Genomic DNA, 22,891 nt, shown 5'->3' with positions numbered 1-22,891 from the left:
ATTAACTGAGGCAAGGAAATTTAAAGGATTATTGTATAACTTGTCTGTCAGACAAGTTAATTTTGAGATGGCTATAAAACATCTAGCTGTAGACATTAAAGAGTACTTTTCCCACTATTCTGGAATCAAGCTGAACACATAAACTAGGTAGACATAAGCATATGGTGTTTAAAATTAGGAAATTGGATAAAACCGCTTAGGGACAGAATATAAATAGAAAGGACAGCTTGTGAGGGCAAAAAAGCAAAGGAGTTGAGAAGGAGCAGCCAAACAGAGAAGGGAGAAACTGTGGCATCTAGGAAAAACATGTAGAAAATATTCTAGAGAAGAAAATCGACTATGCCAAACACTGATGCTAGTTCACTGATGAAACTTGAAAGATTGCTATTGGATTACATACAAATTGCACTGATGGTCTAAGTAAGAGTGGTTTGTGGAACAGTACTGATGAAATGCCAAGTGCACAGAGAAGGAGTGGAGAAAGGAAAGCCAGACACTATAGAGAATTCTTCTGAGAAGTTTTATTTGAAGGAGAAGCAGAATTACACAGAAAGAGTAAGACTTTTTTTTTTAACTTTGGAGAAGTAATAGCAGGTGGTATGCTGAAGGGGCCATTCTGTCAGACAGGAATGATTATGACCAAAAAGATGAGAATTTCTGGAGGCATATCATTGCCAGATAAAGACTGATGAAATAAGTAATGTCAACGTTAGTTGCTATCAGTGGCAGACCTTACCTATAAGTATGGTCTGATCAAGGTCATTCATAGGAACAGTTTTAGGGAACAGAATGGATGCAGAGGCAGGAGTTAACTAGGTAAGGCAACAGAATCCATAGAAGTTCTCCCCTAAAGGCTTTCATTTTGCCAGTGAAACAGGAGAACAAGCCAACATGAGTGATTTGTGGTGGAAGGAGTTGATGATGAGTAGAGAGATAGTTCAGAAAACAAGGAGCTAACCAGGTGAACAGAGGATATCAGCATCATCACCAAGTGTCCCCAAGTACTCATAGAAGGGCAAAATGGTCAGGAGGGCAAGAGAGAACAAAGAGCAGTCAACACTGAGCTGAATTCTCTTCAGTTATGTGGGTACAGGACCAGCAGGGAGTTGGATTTAACTAGGTTGTATTTGACTAATTTCAGAAGCAATCTCTATTCCCCACACCTTATTCACACACCTGTAGAAAAACTTGGGAATCTTTTTCCCTCCCTTAAGGAAGGTTGTTTTGAAGTGTTGATGAATCTGACTTGGCCTTCGATAACTTACCCAACAATATTTTGTGAAATTTTGTTATGTTTGTTATTCCATTTTCTTCTGGTTGTTCATTGGCAATAGAATGCAATATTGTACCTTGAGTACAATTTTCAAAGTAAACATGATGGTGATGTGGGTAAGTATAATTAGTATTCTCACTATATTTCAACAATGTTAAGTATCATTACCAAGACATTAATGTTTTACTCATTTAATATACATTGAATCTTTTCCAATCAGAGCCTCCCTTTTAAAAGTTTAATTTAAAAAATTTTCACTTTTGTGTATGTGTGTGTTTGTGTCTGTGTGTGCCACCTGAGTTCAGTGCCATCAGAAGACATAAGGAAGCATCAGATTCCCTGGAGTTGGAGTTACAGGAGGCTGACAGCCACCCAATGTGGGTACTGGGAACCCAACTTGGGTCCTCTGATGATGTGATCTGAATGAGAATGATCCCCATAGGATTGTATATTTGAATACTTGGTCCCCAGCCAATGACTGTTTGGGAAAGATTGGGAGGTGTGGCTTTTTTAGGGAAGATGTGTTACTAAGGGTAGTTTTGAGTTCAAAAGTCAAGGTCATTCCCACTCATCTCTCTCTCTCTCTCTCTCTCTCTCTCTCTCTCTCTATCTATCTCTCCCTCCCTCCCTCTCTCTCTTCCTCCCTCCCTCCCTTCCTCTCCCCCTCCCTTTCTCTGCCTCAATGTTGACATGATCCACAACATGACGGTCATGAGCTATAACCCTCTGGAACCACACACCCCAATAAACATTTTCTTTTATAAGCTGCTTTGGTCATGTTGTCTCTTTTCAGCAATAGGACACCTGAAAGAGCAACAAGTGCCTGCTGAACTGCCTCTCCAGCCCGGTTTTTCCACTTTCAGGGAATGAAAACAGAAGGTGAAACAATAAATGTTAAACATGAACTCAACCTCTTCCCTGTGTGCTCCACAGTGGTACTCACTTACTACAAACTCTACCGTGTGTGTGTGTGTGTGTGTGTGTGTGTGTGTGTGTGTGTGTGTATGTATGTGTGTTGGGGTGGTGGGTTGAGTCTTTAGTGTGGTCTAGGTGTTCCAAACTTTCAATCCGCCTACATTCAGCCTTCGCTGTTGTGATCACAAGTGTGCACTGCCCTGCCCAGCTTTCTGGCCTTTATTTGCTAAGGCAAAATCAAGTTTTTCTTGTTCTAGCTCCAACTGTCACCGATTCCAACGTTGTGTGAGATTGCCCACACCCTTCATCCACGGTGTATTCTCTAGTCCCCTTTCAAACATCAAAACTTATCTCCCAATCTTGACATAGAAATTTTAACTTTCACAGTCCAGTCCTAACTGGTTCCAAAATGCTGAACTTTCACTAGTATTCTCCTTTCTGTGTATTCTGCTCTGTTTTGCAGCATTTCAAACCTCTACCCCTAGGACATAGCATCACTTTTCATCTAGTATTATGATAGCAAATGTCTCCAGCCATTGCCAACATTCTATGGAGCAAAGTTGTTCATATACGAGAGATCATGGATTAGGAGTAACAATAGACAAAAAAAAAAAAAAAAAAAAAAAAAAAAAAGTTTTAGTTGTTCTATTTTAAAGTTTTATATTTCAGATTCTCACTGTCTTAAAAGTCTGAAGGTTGAAGGGGCAGCACTGGAGGCTAAACTGAGGGACAAATGCATGCTAATAAGGACAGTCTCTACACAGAATTATAGCCTCAGTTTCACAACTTGTTTAAAGGAAAGGACACACCCTTCAGAGACTTTTATCTAGGCCCTTTTTGTCTCAGTATCACCAACAGAGTCTCAACTAATCATAATATTTACAGTATGCTTTGAAAGGAAGACGTGTACAGTCGTGTTTATTACCTTCTATTACAGTGCATAAAAAGAGACGTCCCTGGTTTCAATACTAGCTTATCATTGGTGACAGAGATCATGAAATAGTTGTCTTTGCATCTTTAGCCTTGAAAAACAAACAAATAAACAAACCAACAACCCCCCAATATGTAATATGTGCTCAACGTGTGCTTTTAAGCTCTGCTAGGAGAAATTCCTTAAGCTCGCTTTTAACTGTGAGCTTTATTCACAGCACAGTGCTGCCACCTAGTGGCCAATTACCCAGACTAAACTCTATCACTTAGGAAGAAATTTGCTGATAAGGCTTTCTCATCAACAAAAGCATAAAAGTATACTCGCTATCACAAGATAAGGAAGAATCTAATGCATATATAGCAAACATTTTCAGCTAGTAGGATGTTCAAACTTTTAATGTTTTGTTAGGGTAATTGAAATTTATATGTATGAGGATTGTCATTCCAGTGTGTTCTGAGTATTCCATGTCTGCATTAGTACCTCATCATTTCATTCAGTGTCTTTCCAGATTAAGCTGTCATTGCTGCTTCCAGCCCACCCCCCCTCAGAGTTCTATATCTAAGCCATTCAACAGAAGTCCTTTCAAGACACAGAAGTTCATGAAACAGGAAGAAACACTTTTCATCTAGCAGGACATCTTCTTGGACCAAAGTTGCTCCATTGTTTGGAGTGACATGATCAAATTTTTGAGCAGGAGGCTGTTATTGTACTTGTAGCAATGACTGGATTTACTAATCAATTCAACCAAGCAGGTTAATAGGAAATTAGTTAAAATATAAACTGCAAAGATGCACTTTCATTAATGATTAAGTGAAATTCACTAACTCAATGTTTTCATTTATCAGGATTGTATATGTTCAAGTGATTCATTTCTTACTCATAGCAGTATAATTAATAATAATAATACAGCTAACATCCATCCGGGATAGAGAAAATGGATGGCAGGGAGGTGAGAAATAAAGTTTGCAATTTAATTCTAACTTCACTTGTTGGCATTTGATACATCTTAATCCATTACTAATCCATATTTATGAGTTACAAAATATATTTGCTTTAACAGGAAGGCATAACCCAGTGTCCCTAAAACATGCTGCATTGTTCTGTCACTTGTCTGTCTTGTTGGGAGTATTAGTGTGCTTTGAAGCCAAACATAACAGATGCGTGAACTTGCACATATTTCATGTTCTTCCTAACATTAGCTCCGGATATATTGCTGTTGTGAGAGAGGCACATTGAACTCGGATACTTCAAACTTCCCTGATGCACAGATGACCCCATTTTTCTTTTCCTCTCTGCTATCTAAAACATCCGAAGAAGCATAAAAGATTATTTAAAGCAGTTTCTAATGACACAGATGCAGAAATTGAGATTTTGAAACATGAGCAACTAATCTGCTGCAGTGAAACTAGTGGGTTGGAGATTTTCCAGAGCTTTCAGGTCCTGGGAGAGCGGCTCCCAGAGGATCAGTCCTGTGGCCACTCCATAGCTGCACATCTGAGGCTTCGTATAGCACCCATGCTTGTTGTGCCCCTGTGGTCTCATCCTTAAGCCAGGAGGCTCCGCCTGAGTGGGGGAGTGTGGACTTGAAAGCTCCTAGCAACCCAACCCCGATAAAGACCAAACACAGGCATCTTGTCATCTTTAGAGAGCTCTCAGTTCCATGATGCAAAACTGGAGTCTCTTCTTTATTTAGCATCTTCTTGGCTGTTTCTTAACCATGCTTCTATGGCTATGAGGTCGTTTCTCTCCTTCTGACCCCTCTCTCTGCTCCCTAGCTCCTAACTCTCTGTCTTCACATGTTACTTACACACCTAGCACCTCCGCCCAGGTGCAGGCCTACTCAAAGGCTTAGTTCTGTAGAGATGCAAACTAGGAGACATTCCCCACTGAGGCCATGCTATTCAATAGCAAATCGGTCTATTCAATGCAGACCAGATCTCCTGTTTACTGGAACTGCTGGTGAGGTCTGAGTCCATGATGCTTTAAGTCCCTGGGCAATTCCTTAATCTAAAGGAGTCCCAACTGTATCAAGTCATTTTAAACATACACGTGATTATCCTTCCCACATCCTTTTCTTTCCAAACAAATTCACCTAGTGTCCTGTACCTGTTAGACCACAGGAAAACACAGGCCTCCGGGGTCCCAGACCAGGACTGCGGTCACCTCAATCACCAGGCAGATTCGAAAACTTGCTGCAAACTGCATGAGGCTTTATTGTTGTTTAACGAGCTAACCCCATGTTAGCTCGGGTCTTTCACCCACCCGCCATGGCGGATGGCTAGCAAAGATAGCTCGAACTGGCTGCTGAGAGATCTTGTAGGGCAGTGTAAGGGGAGTGTCTAGGGGTATGTACAGGCTCAGAATTGGTGTGCCTCCAGGCTTGGAGGGCTTGCCCTGTGTTGATTGGCCAATTGGTTGTTATGGCCCATAGGCCCTCCCAGGGTGGTTGCTATGCTCTGCGCATCATTGCTGTGCACTTGTCCGTAAAGCACACCCAGAGCTGTAAAGCATAGCACCACCAGCTAACTTCTGATTGGTTCCTTGCCACGAGGCAGGGATCTGACTTTCTAGTGACTAGGACAAGGTCAGACAAGCACTGTTCAGCTGTCATGGCTGCCGACAGGAGTAGGCATCTGACCTTAGTGACTAAGACAAGGTCAAACAAGCTGTTATGGCTGCCGAAATGGGGAGCTGGTCCCTTCATACCCAGTCAGTGATCTCAAAACTGTTTCCCCAAATCCCTTACACACCTTCTATCCTTGTTGAAACCTATCTGTCCCCAAGAGGATGCCAGGGTAAGAACTGAGGCTAAGTGCATGTCTTGCTTTCATTCAATGCCATTTCCAAACTAAACATCACTTTCTCTTCTGAAAAAAAAGTTGCTGTTCTGATGACGTTTATGCCATCTGGACATACCACTGCTTGATTCACTCTACAGTTGTCAGCTAACTTTCTATCCATATGTGCTTTCCCTGAAGTCTGCTTTCAGCAAAGGTCATTCATTCCACTTCAGTTTCTTCCTTTATAGTGACCACAATGTTTCGATCAAAGATTAAGAAACTCCCCAGGGTTTCAGTTATTTGATTTTTATATTACAATGACACCTCTGGTTTCCACTTAAGTCATCCATCCTATGTCACAATCCAGACCTATAATCTCTTAAAAATGGCCATAGAAAAATGTTTCTGTAGAAACTTACATTTCCCTTTATATAGCTTCAGTTTAATATTCCTATACACCTGTATGGTATGTCCGAAGTGTGGGGACGTGCAGTCATATCCGATCACCATTTTCTCATTCTATCAGTCTCTTCCTGAAAGTACTTTGTGGTGATATTTTGTTTGTGCTCTATCTAACAAATAAAGCTTGCCTGAAGATCAGAGGGTGGAGCTAGCCACTAGTTATCCATAGAAGCCAGGCAGTGGTGGCACACAACTTTAATCCCATCATTTAGGAGGTAGAAGCAGGAAGATCCAAAATTCAAGGCCACACTGGGCTACACGAGATTTAACCAGTCTAAAAGAGAAGCAGAGCTCACACCTTTGATCCCACCACTTGGGAATCACACAGCTTTAATTTCAGGACTAGAGAGGTTGAGACAGGAAGTGATATGGCTGGGCAGAGAGAGGAATATAAGGGGTGTGTGTGAGAGAGAGAGAGAGAGACAGAGAGAGAGACAGAGAGAGAGAGAGACAGAGACAGAGACAGAGACAGAGACAGAGACAGAGACAGAGGAGCTCAGCCCTTTTCAGGCTGAGGAGTTTGTGAGGTAAGGTGTGGCTGAGACTTGCTCCTTTGTCTCTCTGATCTTTCAGCATTTACCCCTATATCTGACACAGGGTTTTATTATTAAGAACAATTACAATTCAGTCTATAGTACTTTCTACCTTGTTCAGTGTAGATTCCATCAGCAACAACATGGATGACTCTTCACATAAGCCTTGACCTCCCCCTTCCTTCTTTTTCTTACTTGAGTTCACCTAACAAAAATGCCAATCCATTGGTAGACACTGCTTTACCTCACTTAGGTTTCTGCCTAAGCAGGAACCAGGTTACCCCAGAAGTAGACAATCAGGGAGATTCATTTCACTTTCAACCCATAATCTCTAGCTATAGTTCAAGTCTTATCACTGAGAAAAATACCACATTTTTCTAATAAATCTGCTTCCTTACTCAATAGGATGGCCATACTAATCTGGTTTCTGTCTCTACAATCTTCTCTTCCAACCCTGCTTCTATTTCTCAACAAGAGTCTTTGCCACATATGTTACACATGGAAGCCTTCCCTCGAGACCTGATCATCAAGAGCATGTACGTAAGGATAAATCTTTCTGCTAAGCAGCCTGAGCCCCGCCATCACATGGGCGCCCGAAATAACACACAGAGTCCAGAGAAGACAGGGGGAGGAAGAGAGCAATTTCCTGCTTGTCCCTGCTTATATTCTGAGTCTGTCTGCTGTATCACTTCCTGCCAAGACTTCTCTTTACTACATTTCCCAGAATCTGCCTCAACTCCTAGTCCTGCCTAACTTGCTTCCCTATTGGCCAACAGTACTTTATTTATCAACCAATAAGACAGACATATACACAGAAGGATGTCCCCCATCACATGTGAACTGAACCTTCTTCCTACCTCATTAAGAGGAGCTGGAGGAGAAGTTCACCCCCGCCCCGCCCCCGCAGGCAATTCTCCCACTCATGTACTGAATCTTGGGTCCTGATGACTTTTCAAGGATCCTGGCCTTCCTATCCTTCCTCCTTATCTAGTCAAAACCCCTAATATTTCCATAATAAAATGCCTTTCCCTAGTTAAGTATACCCTGTTTAGTGGCAGCCCAATTTTTTATCTAGCTTGCCTCCCTTGGTTAAAATTTATGATCTCACAAGTATAGATGTTGGCAAAATTGCCTCCTGGTTTATATGCAAATTTGATTTTAATATCTGTTACACTTTGAACACAAATCAAATTTTTATAACAGAAATGAAATGTCTCTATGATATCGTAGCAGAAATTACCTGTAAAGTCTGGTTGCTTACTGGTACTGATCTTACTATTAGAATTGGCAAAATAATACACATTTAAGAGAAAACTTGAATCTCCATTCTCTGTCAATGTGACCACTAAGTGTTACAGGACATTTTTATTGCACTCTGATACTCCTAAGACTGCCAATGAAGTTTACCTTGAATCAGAGAGCAGAGCTAGCTACTAGTGGACAAAATCAGCCAGAGAGGTTTTGGAGGATGGAGGGCATATAGAGAGACACAGGAAGTAGAAGGGAGGGGTTTAGAAAAGATTCTCAGGCCTTTTGGATCAAGTAAGGAGAGAGAGGAGGTCACTGGTTCCTTGTCTGTCACTGCTCTTATCATTCAGGTTCTTACCCTGATACCTGACTCCAGAGTTCTTATTGATAAAGGACAATTAGACAAATACTTCATCTAATATCCAACACAGACAACGAGATAACCAGGTCATCGCTTACTATTGGCTTTGCTGCCATCTGAGTTGCCACTTCAGCTGGCTCTCCCTCCCTCCCCCCAGGTCCTCCACATGAGTCTGGGATTTTCCCATTGTGGTCTCTTTGAAGCAGCCTCCAGGTGCCACCTGGCCCCAAACACCACAGGTTCCTAGGCTCCAAATACCACTGGAGCTAGCCACCCACTTTAGCTACCCCATCAGTCAGCTCTGTCATTCAGGCAGCTCTATGCCCTTGCTTCCTGCCACACAGGCTTCTTCCACATGTCATATGCTGTTCGTTTTCCCTCTCTCCATGGGTTGTAGGGCCATGGCAGTGAGAGTGGCCTGCTCTGCCACCTGGGACCATGATGAAATCTGCCTTGGGCTGCTGCATAGAACTGTGTATGGGTCCCTGCTCCCACCACAGCCAGGGTCTGTGTTGGTGTCTGTGGCCCATGTTGCACCAAAGACCACATAGGTGCTGGAGGTCTAGGCTACAACCTGTGGCCAAGAGGGTATCTAAGGGCCATGCTGCCACCAGGGACCTCCTGATCTGAGTGGCCTGCATTGTCAGCCAGAGTCATGGTGTCATCTGGGTCCATGGCCCTCCAGCAGGCAGGGTCTAGAGCGGTGTCCATGGCTCCTGTTACCAACTAGGAATCTGCAGGTGGCCAGGATCTGATCAGCTACCTGAGAACCTGAGACCACATTGGTGCCTGAGGGCCATGCTGCTGTAAGGGCCACAGTGATCTGGGTGGCCTGTGTTGCTGTCAAGGACTATGTCTGGGTTTGAGGTCCCCTTGCAGCTGGAGTCTTTGATGATATCCATGGCCCATGTTAACACTAGGGTCATAGGAACCACTTTGTGCTGAGCCAGGCTGGCCCTTCACTGGTCTTGAGACAGCTGGTCCTGCCCCCTCATTGGATACTGCAGCTGAAGAGCTGGGCCTGCCCCTCGGGGAAGAACTTGCTGGGGCACTTGGAAAAGATGGAAACACCCATTAGCAAAGGTGTGCACCTCACCTGGGCAGTACACTAGAGCTGACCTTGTGGTCATGGGATGTAGGTGAGCCAACCCTGAGGGCATGAGTGCACAGCTGGTCCTGCCTCCCTTGTCTTCTGTGTGGTGGCATGGGTGAGAGAAAGATGCCCTCCCTGCTCAATCATTACCACCTCTGGCAGGTATGAGAGCTGACCTGGGGATCTCAAGATTGGGAAAGCTAGCCCTGACCCTCACCAGCTGCAGCTTGAGCAGCACACTAGAGCTGACCCTGCTGTCTGGGGTACAGTTGGGCCAGCCTTGAGGGTATGAAAGCAGGAGAGAGAAGGAGAGCTGACCCTGTCCCCCTACCCTATATGCCCCTACAGCAATCAGGAGAGAGGGCCCTGGTGATGTGAGTGTGGGTGACTGGGACCTAAGACCTAAGGTCAAGAGAACTCGCCCCACTCCTTCCTGCAGGCCGCACTGGGTGAGCTAGCATAGGCAGTTCTGGAGACCTTGACTGGGTAGGGATGATGAGGGAAAGCTGGTGCAGCTACCACCCAGGCCCAGAGGCAGGGCTATGAGTTGGCCCACCCCAATATCCACCAAGTCTATGAACTGTTGGAGAGCATGTGATGGAGACAAATCTACAGATCCAAAACAACAGGATCTCTATGACACAGCCAGCAACAGGATATCTAAGAAGAGTCCCATCCAGAGCCCATAATTGGTGTTGTAGCAGAAATCAGCAGTCTTGAGCCAGACCAATGACTCATGGCAAGGGACACTTGCAAGTAAAGATGAATGGACTAAAGGATAAACTCTGTGGCTCAACAGGCGACACTCTAGATTCCATGACAATGTTCTTCTTTTTCCTTTTTCTTTTTTTTTTTCTGTTGCTTTGTTTTTGTTTGGTTGGTTTTTAGTTTTTCTGTTAAATTTGATTTTTTTGCGGGGGTGGGGGGAGCTGCAAGGTCAGAGGGCAGATGAGGGGACAGGGAACTAAGTGGGATCAGAATTCATGATGTGGAATCCAGAAAGAATCAAAAGATTTTTTTTAGAAACATAGAACTTTATGTGAATTGTATATAAACTCCAAAGTCAGACTTCGGAGGACCTACCTTCATTCTTACAAGCGCATCAGTGAATGAGCAGTCTTATGTACTAAAATAACTGCTGTGGTCACAAGGCAGGTGGAGAGCAAATAAAAACAACTGCTATTGAAAACCAACTTGAGCGGGAAAGGGTTCTTCAGTTTATAATTCTAGGTCATAGTTCATCACTGACAGATGGAACAGTGAGAAATAAAGGGAGGGCTTTGCAGCAGAAACTCCTTACTGGCTTGCTCCCTGGATCATGTTTTCATTATCTTTTTAAAAATTTATCTTTTTCTTTGAAAATTTTCCATACAATAGATTTTGATCATATTCTTTCTCCTTCCACAACTCTTCCCAGATCTTCCCTACCTTCCTGGATATTCAACTCTATGCTCTTCCATTCACCTTCTCTCTAACCCCCTAAAACAAAACAAACAAAACAAAACAAAGACCCAAATCCAAACAAACAAAAAATCTAATAAGATTAAAAAATACCAAAACAAAAAGTGTACATACACACACACAGTTGGTTTAGTGTTGGTCAACTAACTCTAGTCATGGGGCCTTCCCTGGAGTGTGATGGATACACCTAGTGACACTCCATTAAAGAAAATTGGTTTTCTCTTTCCCAGCAGGCATCAGGTGCAAGTAGCTTCTTGATTAGGACTTGGGCTTTGTGTCACACACTCCCCTTCTAGGTACTGTGATTTTGTCTGCTTTGAACATGTCCAGGTCTTATAAATGCTGTCACAGTCTCTGTGGGTTTATATGTGAATTAGTCCTGTTGTGTCTGGATGGCACTGTCTCCTTGGGGTCATCTACCAGTTACCATTTTTATACTGCCCAGCTCCACTTGATTAAAGATGGTACTGACTTGGTGGACTGAACCCTCCTTTATCAACCAGCAATGAAGAACATGCCCTTGGGCCAGTCTTATGAAGGGAACTCATTAACTGAGATTTCCTCTTCCCTGGAGTTGAGCTGAAAATCAAGATTATCCATTGCAATGAAGTATGGAAGACAGCAAAACTCACATAGGAAGATAATACAGAAGCAAAAAACTGGTAAGTTTTATGGACTATATGTTGACAAACTGGACAAACTAAAAAATAAAATGAATAAACTCTAGAAATAGTCTACCTATTAGGACATAATCAAGAAGGAACAGAAAATCGTATTAGAATAACAAGGAAGTTGAATCAATAACTTTGGTTGGCTGGGGATGAGAGGGTTGTCTAGGGTAAAAAGCTTCATTAATGCAAGAAGAATACTTTCTAAAATATTTGCTAAGGAGCAGGAAATATGTCATAAACATTTTGTAAGCCTTGGAGAATCAGGGAGTTTGCTGTGGGATTGTCACCTAGCAATGTCAGAAGCTACATCCTAAAGTCTCACCAATATGATTGCCTAAACATGGATGGCATTATTATACATGCCAAAGTGGACATAGAAAAGCCCATAATGCCTCAGCTCTACACAAAGTACAGGCAAATGAAGAAAGATAGGGGATAAAGAAATAGTCTTCACTAGAAAAGAGCACACCAATTGCTAGTGTTTGCTGGTCAGCCGCGAAACCATACATAAAGGAACATATTACATGGACTGAACATGTTATACTCAAGAATATTTATTTATATACATATACATGTGTGCATGCAATGACAATTAAGGAAAAAGATGCCATGCTTTTGAAGGAGAGTGGGAAGGGTTCTATAGGAGCATTTCGAGGGAGGAAAGGAGAGTGAGAAATGTAATTATACTGTAATCTTAAAGCATTTCATAGAAAATAATTTGATCATCTCCAAGCATATAGTTTTTTTTATAAACTTCTTTTAGCCTTTTTTTGGGTCAACTTTCTCTGACTAAACACTCAAATGTGAATGGGGGGGGGGGGGAAGAAGCTTCCTGTACAAAATTGTGTCTATGGCAAAGAATACTGAATAACTCTCTTATGATTTTGCCAGATCTCATTAACTTTGGTGTTCTTACACCCATGAAAAACAAATAAAGAAACAAGCAAGCAAAAAAAGGGAGGGGGAAACCCAGGAAACTTTGGGAGGAAATGGATATATGTATTGCCTTGAGGGTGTGGATGGTTTCATGGGTACATATCACATGGTCCAACTCACTGATTGTAAAAACATATGTATTTATTGTGTTTATCATGTGAATTATACAAGAAGATTCCATTTTAAAATTAGAATGCCTATTCTTACACACACACACACATACACAGAGAGAGAGAGACAGAGAGAGAGAGAGAGAGAGAGAGAGAGAGAGAGAGAGAGAGAGAGAGATTTGCTGTGACCTTCACAGAAATTGCATTGAATCTACAAGACAATATGAGGAAAACTGATACTTCAGTCTTCAAATTTCAACCCCTTAAAGATACCATCTTACTCCATTTGTCTAGGTCTTCTACTCCTTTGACAATATTTTGTTCAATTTTTGATTTGTTTGGTAGAGGATATAGCTGAATGGGTAGAGTCCATGTTCAGCATACATGGGACCCTGGTTCTACCTTCAGCTGCACTAAATAAACCAACTAACAAATTGTAAATATGCAAGAAATTAATGTTTTTAGAGGTCTTAGATTTTTATTAAATTCCCTAGAATTTTTATATGCTTTGCCATTATTTTTAGTGGTATTGCTTTTTTATTTTGAAGGTCTTATTTCAATAAACTTTTTAGTTTGTAAACATTTTAGAGGTACAAAAATGTTGGACAATTTTGATATTCTCCTTTTTCTGTACCTCCAGATGTTAACACATTATCAGTATCAAATTACGCAATAGAGCATTCTAGTTTTTGCTAATAACACTAACAACAGTTCTATTTATTTTGGCATTTTTGTTGATGTTATATAGAAACAAAATTAATTTTCATATGTTGAACTTGCTCTAAATTCAATTCAATTCCAATAGTTTATGAGTTTCTTTGTGTTATCTACAAAGAAACTATCTATCTATAGTCATCACCTTATCAAATCAGGGTACTTCAATGTCTCAGTTAGGATAATACTACTGCTGTGATGAAACACCATGCCCCAAAGCAACTTGGTGAAGAAAGGCTTTATTTGGCTTACAGTTCCACATCACTGTTCATCATTGAAGGAACTCAAACAGGGTAGGAAGCTGGAGGCAGGAGCTGGAGGCAGACTGTGGAGAACTGCTTACTGGCTTGCTTCTCAGCCTGCTTTCTTATAGAAACTAGGACCACCAGCCCAGGGATGGTACTACCCACAATGGGTTGGGCCCTCCCATATCAATAATTAATTAGGAAAATGTCTTACAGCCAGATCTTATGTAGGAATTTTCTCAATTGAGGTTCCCTCCTTTCCAGTGATTCTAGCTTGTGTCAAGTCATAAAACTAGCCAGCATACTTGAACTTCTTTTTTTCCAATCACTATGTTTTCCTTGCTTTATTGCACATCAATAAACCAACTAACTCCACTACAACCTTGAATAGCTGTGGTGTCAACCACAGCTACTATTTTATTACCAATCTTAAGGAAAAGCATTCCCTATTCATTTGGTAAGTGAATTACAATGATAATTGAATACAAAAGAATCCCTGAATGTTTGAAATAATAATAATTTTTCTATGCCGTTACCAACACTTGTACTTTGGAAATAGTCCTTTATTTTTGGGAAATTATTTGGTTTGTTAAACCAGATAATTAATATGCTGCAATTAATATCCTTGCATAAAAATCATTGCATTTTTCATAGCAATTTCCTTATGCTTGTGAACTGTTCCAGAAAAAGAATTGATGGATCACAGGTCTTAAAATCTGTAATTAAATTTTACTCCACAGAGCACTTCACTATTTTGTGCAAGACCATGGGCTTGATCCCAATTACTGGAAAAAAAAGAACCATATGTTCTTCTACACAAATTAGCTATATAACATTAATTAAGACAGTGGCCAGATCTGAATGTTACCAAGATGTAATTTGCCAATTTTCTTTTTTTGGACTGAACTCGGGACCTTGTACTTGCTAGCAAGCACTCTACTACTGAGCTAAATCCCTAACCCCATAATTTTCCAATTTTATACAGCAAGATTTGTCATTTAATTTGCATCCCTTTGTCATAAAATATAAGCTTTTTATGAATACTTCTAGAATGCTTTGTATGTATGTGAAAAGGCTTTTATCCCCTTTATCCATATATTAGTTCATGTGTTAAATGCCCCAACAATTCATAAAAGTATACAATTAGTTGTGGTTTGTATCAACTACATGATGATAAGGGTTATACAGAACAAGTCAGAATACAGAGTATAACCTCTGTATTCAAAACAACTAACCACAAATGGTAAATTAAGGTTGATGTATGATTCTGAAGAATGGTACATAAATACTGTGTTCTATAGGAAATATAAAGGCTTTGATAGGAAGACACGTGATGTAGTTTATGTCACAGACTAGCTGTCAACAGACAAGGATCCTTGAGATAGATCTGTATCATTGATATTTGCTTGTAAATAAAGTTTTATGAGAATTTATACAGATATACGTGTCATTTGTGGAAACTAACCTAATTCAATTGCAAAGTTGAAGAGTTGCCACAAAAGTCACCTGGCTCAGAGAGCCTAAAACATCTACTCTCTCTCTCTGCAGACAGGACTTGCCAGCTCATTTGAAGAAAGCTCATTTGGAAGTAGGTGAAGAATAACTATAACAGGGAGAAGTCAGAGGCATGAAATTATTTTGAAAATCAGATTAGGTTCAGATAAGAATAAGACTTATTTCAAAGCAGGGAGTAAGCCAATGGTTGACAAAGATGGAAAACTGAGAGACATTTTATATATAAACTATCAGCAGAGTTAGATACGAGAAATGATATGAGGAAAAACAAACAAACTAATAAAATTATCACATTTCCTATTTTTAGTGAATAATGTTCTCGAGGGTGAACTGTGGAAATAAAATGAAAAAAGCTTTCCAGGATGTTATCCATTTATTCTGTTTTTAATAATTGTGAGACACAGCCATGTGCTTCATCAACTGATCCCTCAATTGACCTCTGAAGCTAAAGGTGATACGGAATCATTGGTCTACAGTTGGTAGCAAGTAATATCAAAAAATCACTTCAATAAATGTAAAATAAAGTTATTTTTATATTTAATTTGTCATTAATTCACATAATAGAGAAAAGTTAAATGAAATAGCTAAATCTAGGTATAGCAAATATTTCCCCAAGCACATAATAACTTTAGAAAGCAAGCTGCAATGACACCATGTATATGAAATACATCAAACCAAAGGAATATGTGTCACACACAGATACAGAAATGTAGACATGGCAATACAACTTCAGAGCAGCAGCAACAGAGAGAAGAAAAAGGGGGTTAGCTTGATCTGTCATGCTCTATTTTGTACCAGGTTTTTTTCTTTTGTACCGTCAACCATCTCCCAAATCATGACATGGAGACTTTGTATTAGTTTTGATACTAATACTCCGCCTAGCATAGGCTTGTTGCTGGCAAACTCTTTTTAATCTTAGTTAACCTGTTTCTCTTTATCTGCCTTTTGCCTTGGGTCTTTCTACTTCACTTTCTGTTTATCTTCCTTTCACTGCTTCTGTGTCTGGCTGGTGGATGCCTGGTTTCTGGCTCCTGGCATGTCTCTCTCCTTCTCCTTGTTCTCTTTTGTTGTTCTTCCTCATTCCTCTCTCAAGATTTTTCCTCCTCCTCATGCTGTCTGCCTATCCTTTGTCTCTGCCTAACTATTGGTCATTCAGCTCTTTATTAGACCAATCAGGTGCCTTAGGCAGGCAAAGTGAAACAAATGCAGTACATCTTTACATAAACAAATGTAACACATCGATAAAAAAATATTCCACAACACTATTTCTCTCTCTCTCTCTCTCTCTCTCTCTCTCTCTCTCTCTCTCTCTCTCTCTCTGTTGTAAACAGCTTCTGTAGGCAGATGACACTAAAAAAGAGAGGAGGATAAACTGTCAGGAATAAAGCAACACACTGGTCCTAGTCATTAGAGAAGGAAGATTCTATCTTGTAAAGGTAGAGCACAAAATGCACCATCCAGTGCTGCAAGTCAGAATGAGGATCTAGCAACCCTGTCTATCATCAGTAAGAAACTTGGGGAACATTTCAGCATATTAATGGGGACCAGATGGTGGGGGGTGGAGTGGGGAGGAAGAACCTGGCATCAAAGAAGTAAGGGAGTGACAACAAATGGCTCATTAAATAAAAAAAAAAAGGTGACAATAAATGAAAATGAAGAGATCGAATGCTTCCCACCCCCAAAATACCATGTGGAGCAATTGGAGGTGATGAGCTTTTAGAAAGTGAGGCCGAGTTGAAAGGATGTTTGGTCAAAGATGGGGCTTCTGACTGGGATAGTGGCACCCTAGCATCTTCCTCTCTGCTTCCTGGTAGTAAATATGGTGAGCACCTCTCTTAAAAGGTGTTTCTGTCATGGAAGATTATGCTGCCACAGGCCTACAGAACCATGGCCAGGTGAAAAATAGGCTAAAACCTTTAAAAGTGACAGATGAAAGAATTGTATCCTCTTTTTAAAGTTGTTTGTCTTATGCATTTTGTTACATCTAGATAAAGCTGACTAACACAGATACACACACACACACACACACACACACACACACACACACCTCTAGGCTAATTTGTTGGATACTTTAATTCAATCTAGGTAGGTAATAAAATAACTACATATCCTGTTTTCTTCAAAAATTGAGGCTTCAGCTGGTTGTGATGGCTTATATCTATAATCCCAGCATCTGGGAGCCTACTGCAGGGTTATGGCTGTTGCGTTCAAGGCCATCCTAGATTGTAGTGTGAAAACTGTCCTAAAGAAATTGAATCTTCATATCAGCAAGACTAAATGACTTAAACAAAAATCTTTTCCCTTAAGGTAAAAGCTCCAAAGTACAAAGTATTTTAATATGACTTAAAACAATATTTAAGAGTTTGCATTAAAGCACACATAAGTAACATAAGTGGTAGTGTTGACAAAGTTGAGAAATGTGAGCCAAGAACACAGAGTTTTCAGGTATACTGCATCTGTAGATTGATTCCAAAGAAGTGTTGTGCATTTTGATGAAGCCATTAGGTCCTGAGTCTGGGCAACTTTTCACAGTTAGAAACTAGCTCATCAGTGTGAACAAAACCAAGAGCTTTCAGAAAGCTGTCTCATTAACCAACCAAGATCACCAGCTTGGTATTTAAGGCACTTAGTTCAACAAAGAGTTTGATTACCAAGCAATCTAGACTCATCAGCATGACTAGTAAGCCCAAATATCCTTAGGACATTTGATGACCAAGGCTGAACACATACTTACTTTTTCATTTCTAAGCATTCTTCTGAAATGTAATGCCATGCCCTGTGAATGTTAATGCTTTCTGCCATAGAAACAAACGGAAATGAGAAAATGATGCTGTTTCTTTGCATTCCATGCTCCTCTACCAACTCGAGCATTCAAATTTAAGGACTCCTGTGATCTCTACAATATAAATAACAATTTTTCATTTGTGTTATAAGATCACAAGTACATTCTAAAGGATAAAGTCAGTAGCCTTGAATTTAGTCACAAACAATATTTCATTATTTTCACTACCTCTGAAAATAAGTATAATTTCATTATGTATTATGATTTTGTCCAAATAGACTTTCTTTACTTACATTAACTTTGGAAAGATACCTTGAATTTCTACAATTAATACTACCCAAATCTACAGTGACTTTAACAAGAAGAAAATCTGCAGTCCAACTTCAGTAACATCATAACTCATCCTTGGGTGAGATGCTCTGATGACAAGGCTATTTTTTTAAGTAACTAACATCCCTAAATGTAACTTCTCCTTCATACTCCTGAAAGTAATTCCAATAAAGTCATCAGTTTGCCAAAAACAGAAACAACCAACCAATCAACCAACCAACCAACCAACCAAGCAAACAAAAAATCCATGCTAACTACAAAACCACAAAGATAACAAATGAAGTAATTTTAGTTTTTTGAGGCAGGGTCTTAGTTTGCAGCTTTGGTTGGTCTGAAACTCACCATGTAGACCAGCTTAGCTTCAAACTCACAGGAATCCAACATCATGGCATCAACGTTATGATTTATCACGGCACATCGATACACATTACCATTTATTACCATGGAAACCAAAACATACCGTTTACTGTTTTGTGTCCTCTCATGAAAATTGTAATACAGATCTGTAATCTCATCCAGGTACGAAAGACTGAAAAAAATATTAGCTCATCATATCATTAGCAATTCTCTGACTTAAAGGCTGAGATCAATGCCAGCTCAACCTTTAAACTAAAAAAGGCAATAGAATACCAGTTATTCATACACAATGTTCTTTTGAATAATATCTTTTAAATGAGACCAATTTCCATGGAATAACCTGTCTTTCATGTCAAAGAGTTCTGAGGATGCACACAAAGACTATCATTAAACTACATGTCATTATGTAGGTGGGGAGTTTTAAAATATTTTTTATACATAAAAGGGTATAGTTTTTTTTTTTTTTGATCTACAATACAGTGTTTATTTTGTACAGGACATTCAATGCAATCTATATAGCACTGTAAGACATGGGAATGGTGGAAAATCAACTCAAAGGGAAAATAAAAATTCACAGTGTCAACAAGGAAAGGGACAAACAATCCTCTTTTAGAAGTTGCTTGAAAACACAGTGGTTGATGATTACTGAGTAATGGATCTCACCCTGTGGGTCGTGCCCCATCTGACATGACCTCTATCTCTAATAGTATTTACGTTATGATGCATAGCAGTAGCCCAGTAGCAAAATTACAGTTATAAAGTAGCAACTTTATAAGATAATTTTATCATCAGGGTCACCACAACCTGAGGAACTGTGTCAAAGGGTTGTAGGATTGGGAAAGTTGAGAACTACCACCCTAGATACCGGAGGAACACTTCTCTGTGTCCTGAGTCAGCAGTGACTGTGGCTAATTCTCTTGTTCTGAAAGTCTGTAGGTTTGAATCTCCAATGATAGCTCTTATAATCCCAACGAAAATGTGCTAGATATTGCTTGATATTCCAACAATAATGTCCAGTGGTGATAACGGTGCTGTCCAATAAGAGGCTAGAAATTGAATGCTATATTATTTCCAGACTAGAGCTAAGCTCTGTTTATGTACAAAACCTGAACCATAGTAAATATGAAAGAAAAAGTAATCTAGCAATAGTACAGATACATGGACATGCACGTGTACACAGGTTATGATTCAACTCAGTATTACTAAATTGACTAACTATTTAACTCTTAGACCTTGTCCTAGTTCAGGGTACTATTGCTGTGATGAAACACCATAACCAAATGCAACTTGGAATAGAAAGGGTTTATCTGGCTTACAATTCCACATCATTGTTCATTATTGAAAGACGTCAGGCCAGGAACTCAAATAGGGCAGGAACCTGGAGGCAGGAGCTGATGCAGAGCACATGGAGGAGTGCTCCCCATGGCTTCCTCAGCCTGCTTTTTTATAGAATCTAGGACCACCAGCCAAAGGATGACAATACTTACAATGGGCTGGATCATCCCACCTCAATCATTGATTAAAATGTCTTATAGGCTTGCCTATAGCCTCACATTATGGAAGAACTTTCCTAATTTAGGTTCCCTCCTCTCAGATGACTTTAGCTTGTGTCAAGTTGACATAAAACTAGCCAGCACAGACCTACATTGCATTAGTTTTAAATATACCTTAGATAATAGTAGATACTTGTTGGTTGCTTCCTCAGCCTGTTTCCTTTTATTTCCAACAGAAAGTACTTTGATTTTCTTTAGAATTCATCTATTCACTGTTTAAAGCAGCCATATGGTTTGTGTAGACAAACCCTTATTGCTAGGTTAAACTCTGCAGAGATCCTTGAACATAAGAAAGGGACTGGTTCAGAAATGGGCATTTGCCACATATCAAACATTGAAACAAGAACGATATGCTAAGGACTCCTATGAATGAAGTTTATTTGTTCTGTAGAAGCCCCAAGAAGAATGTATGGACAGTTTAAGAAGCACATGAGATTGGTTAACATCATCAGATAAAACAAGCTATGTATCATGGAAACGTGTCTAGCTCCTGGGTAAAGACAGATCTACAAGGACAAAATTAGAGTCATGACTGATAACAAGAACTTTTGCATGAACTATCTATCCTGTGTAGCCTAAAATCATATTGTAAACTTGCTGTTGCCAGTCTAATGTGCATAGTAGAATAGGTTGGTTGTATGTCCTGTTGTTTGCAACACTAGCACCAAGTAAAAGTCTAGAGTAGTCTTAAACACAACCCAAGACTGTCATTGCAAGAATGCCCCTCCCCAACGGATGCTTGACACACCGAGCTTTTTCTTCCACCCAAACGTATAGAGAATTCCTGAGAAACACAGGAAGAGCTCAGACGTTGAATACATGAAAAATGAAGATCAATAATCCCTACAAATAGCTGTCAAATTAAAATTCTGAATTGCTTATTTGTGTTCTAAAAGTCTGCTATGAATTTGTTTCAATTCATTGCTTGCTTGACACCATTTGTGATTTTAATTTAGTTTTCTGGTGCATATGCTAAAATAAAGATCATTATTTTCTATCATATTCATGCATGAGAAAATTGTCATTACATGATTAATTGAGTTGGAAAAATATCTGCATGTTCTTGATTGAAATGACAATAACAGGAAAGAGGGAGGAAATAACACAGCCATTCTTTCCAAAGTCTAGCTTGATGTGTTTGTTAACTCTTGGTACAAGATGTTAGGTTCAAAAGAATAGAAGAATTCCATTTAAAAGTTAGCTAGAAGTGAACATTATGGCAGTGAGGTATATCAAAGAAATCGGTTTGGTAATACAGGCATATAACCTTGAGAATTTTCATTTGTTGGTGAAAAGCAGGATCTTCCAACTTTCTGCCCAACGCCAGATAATAAATATTTTAGGTTTACTGTGCCTCCTGGAATCAGCTGTGCTACTGAAGCATAAATATTAATGGTGTGGAAGCAAGATGTTTACCAAAATATCTGGCTATAGACCCATAATTTGCCAACTCTCATCAGAGAAACTAAGCAACAACATCAATAGATAACACTGAAGAAGAAATTGACAAAAGGCACCGGAAAGAGACCAGGGATGATTCTGCCTCTCCCGATTTGTAACTGTCCTAACCTGGAATCTGAGGAAAGAGCCACAAGTGTGTGGTTCTAAGAACCCTTGGTCATTAAGCACCCCTTGTCTAGATCGCATGCTTCTCTGCCCCCACACTACAATGGCAAAGGCCCTGTGGTCCAATGGAGCTTGACTGCAATCAAAGAACAGCTCCGACAGTAACAAAATGTCTCATGAAGACAACCCAGAAACCAGCTGCAAACACAGGGAGAGGCTGAAGAGATAGCTTAGCAGGTCAAAGTGTTTGCTGTACACATTCAGCCATTCTTGCAGTCCCTGGGTGGAAAGAGAGAATTGACTTCTGAATGCTGTCCTGTGACTTCCACAGCAGTATCACACACACACACACACACACACACACACACACACACACACACACACACACACACACACACACACACACACACTTTTTGTGCCCAGATTTCGGAATCCCCAAAGAACCTGCCAACAAGAAGACGACTCACCCCCCCCCCTCTCACACACACACACACACACACACACTGTTGTGCCCAGATTTCGGAATCCCCAAAGAACCTGCCAACAAGAAGACGACTCACCAAATGCAAGGATAAAGGTTTCTTTATTGACTCAAGGACACCAGCTGCAGCAAGGACCCCATTCGTTTGGGAACAAAGGAGTACCCACTTTCGACTGAGGGGTGTTTTTAAAAGGGAAAATTGTAGGGCTGGAAGCCCCAAGATTACATAACTTCAGTAGTTACACAGGACAGGACAAAGATTGTTATGCTTCATGCAAGGTTTAATTAAGCAGGATACTGCAGAGGAAATGGGTTTGTTAATAGTCTCCTGGGCTGGGGACTTCTACAATTGATAACTATCTGATCCTCTTTGGACCAGAGGAATGTGAGTGCCATTCTAGGGTGTGATATCTGGTCTAAGGGCTTGAGTCCTGAGGCCCTTTGTTTAACCTTGTCTGCTGGACTGCTTTTTGGGAACTGAGTTTTCTTTTTGGGCTTTGGAGTCTGGGTTTTAGATTTTATTAATTTTCCCCTTTCAACACACACTAAAATTTTAAAATATTGGTTATGTACG

Source organism: Cricetulus griseus (assembly GCF_003668045.3).
Source record: "Cricetulus griseus strain 17A/GY chromosome 1 unlocalized genomic scaffold, alternate assembly CriGri-PICRH-1.0 chr1_0, whole genome shotgun sequence".
NCBI lineage: Eukaryota > Metazoa > Chordata > Mammalia > Rodentia > Cricetidae > Cricetulus > Cricetulus griseus.
Note: the sequence above shows the minus strand (reverse complement) of the source record.